Raw genomic sequence first — 2,596 nt, forward strand, 5'->3', positions numbered from 1 at the left:
TTTCCAACGCTATGCCAGTTGTCTTGCTCGGCCGTCCACAGCCCGAGTTATTCGTGGTAAACCGTACCTTACCCTGTTTTTTCCTCATTTGGGTGCAAACCTTAGAACACCCATATGGCCCACTTGGAGACTAGCTGGCACTTTGGCCCCATATAATGATAAGTGCGCCTTGACTAGGACTACTGACGGTCAGAACATTTCCACTTGCTAGCTCGGGCCCACACTTGTGTTTTTCTCGAATATATGGTTCAAGTGTGCCACTTTGGGCACTTTTGGACATTTTGTCCCCACACAACTTTCTTGCCTTGGTAGATAGGCCTTTGGATTCTCGGGCAAAAAGATGCACCAAGATATGGTCTAACTTTCGTTCTTTTACCGCAAAGCGCTATCTCCAACACCCGAGGAGATAGAAAGTGATTATGTTCGGTATATCGGTCTTCCATGGCCTACTACGGTAAGCCCCTGCAGGTATGCAACCGAAGGTGCTTGGTACATGTATTTGGTGCAATATCGGTGCAAAGTAGGTGTTTCCTTGATCGGGCTATAACTTTCTTGGTTGATGTTGGATTGCTTTGCGGTCTTCGGGGGATAGTTAGGGAACATGATGGCCAACATTTTCTTATTCCTCAGCCTGGCCGTACCTCTTACCGTCTAGGCGGTATTCATGCTCTAAGTTGGAACTTGTGTTCCTTTGGGTAACTTTTCTGACTTTGATGCTTAATAACTTCCGTTCATATGCAGTCTAAGCTCTGCAACTCTCAGGAAAGCTAGTACTACTCATTTCCTTTCCATATCAGTCTTTGGCTTGTCGATCCGATGTCTACAGCCTGACTTATTCACGTTCCCTGTGAAGGTAGGTTTTTGCCCATTTTCCAGTTCATGTGGTAACATTCCCGGACTTTGCCGGCTTTCTCTTCATGTGGTAACTTGCTTGCTCATGTGGTAACTTGATAGTGTATTTCCGACAGACCCAATCTCGGACTTAGCCGATTTTTCATATTGTATAATATGGATCCATCACTAGGCCATCTTGCTTGCTTGTGTGGTAACTTGAAAGTGTATGTCTGACAGACCCAATCTCGGACTTAGCCGATTTTTCTCTTCATATTATATGGACCCATTACTAGGCCATCTTGCTTGCTTGTGTGGTAACTTGATCGTGTAATTCTGACAGACCCAATCTCGGACTTAGCCGATTTTTCTCTTCATATAATATGGATCCATCACTAGGCCATCTTGCTTGCTTGTGTGGTAACTTGATAGTGTAATTCTGACAGACCCAATCTCGGACTTAGCCGATTTTTCTCTTCATATAATATGGATCCATCACTAGGCCATCTTGCTTGCTTGTGTGGTAACTTGATAGTGTAATTCTGACAGACCAAATCTCGGACTTAGCCGATTTTTCATATCGTATAATATGGATCCATCACTAGGCCATCTTGCTTGCTTGTGTGGTAACTTGAAAGTGTATGTCTGACAGACCCAATCTCGGACTTAGCCGATTTTTCTCTTCATATTATATGGACCCATTACTAGGCCATCTTGCTTGCTTGTGTGGTCACTTCATAGTGTATATCTGACAGACCCAATCTCGGACTTAGCCGATTTTTCTCTTCGTATAATATGGATCCATCACTAGGCCATCTTGCTTGCTTGTGTGGTAACTTGATCGTGTAATTCTGACAGACCCAATCTCGGACTTAGCCGATTTTTCTCTTCATATAATATGGATCCATCACTAGGCCATCTTGCTTGCTTGTGTGGTAACTTGTTAGTGTAATTCTGACAGACCCAATCTCGGACTTAGCCGATTTTTCACTTCATATAATATGGATCCATCACTAGGCCATCATGCTTGCTTGTGTGGTAACTTGTTAGTGTAATTCTGACAGACCCAATCTCGGACTTAGCCGATTTTTCATATCGTATAATATGGATCCATTACTAGGCCATCTTGCTTGCTTGTGTGGTAACTTGAGAGTGTAATTCTGACAGACCCAATCTCGGACTTAGCCGATTTTTCATATCGTATAATATGGATCCATTACTAGGCCATCTTGCTTGCTTGTGTGGTAACTTGATAGTGTAATTCTGACAGACCCAATCTCGGACTTAGCCAATTTTTCTCTTCATATCATATGGATCCATCATTAGGCCATCTTGCTTGCTTGTGTGGTAACTTGATAGTGTATTTCCGACAGACCCAATCTCGGACTTAGCCGATTTTTCTCTTCATATTATATGGATCCTGGACTTAGCCGATTATTAGGTTATTATATATGGATCCTGGACTTAGCCGATCTTCTCTTCATGTTATATGGATCCATCATTAGGCCATCTTGGTTGCTTGTGTGGTAACTTGATAGTGTATTTCCGACAGACCCAATCTCGGACTTAGCCGATTTTTCTCTTCATATAATATGGATCCTGGACTTAGCCGATTATTAGGTTATTATATATGGATCCTGGACTTAGCCGATTTTTCTCTTCATATCATATGGATCCATCATTAGGCCATCTTGCTTGCTTGTGTGGTAACTTGATAGTGTATTTCCGACAGACCCAATCTCGGACTTAGCCGATTTTTCTCTTC

The sequence above is a fragment of the Anopheles coustani genome (genome assembly GCF_943734705.1).
Source record: "Anopheles coustani chromosome X unlocalized genomic scaffold, idAnoCousDA_361_x.2 X_unloc_12, whole genome shotgun sequence".
Classification (NCBI taxonomy): Eukaryota; Metazoa; Arthropoda; class Insecta; order Diptera; family Culicidae; genus Anopheles; species Anopheles coustani.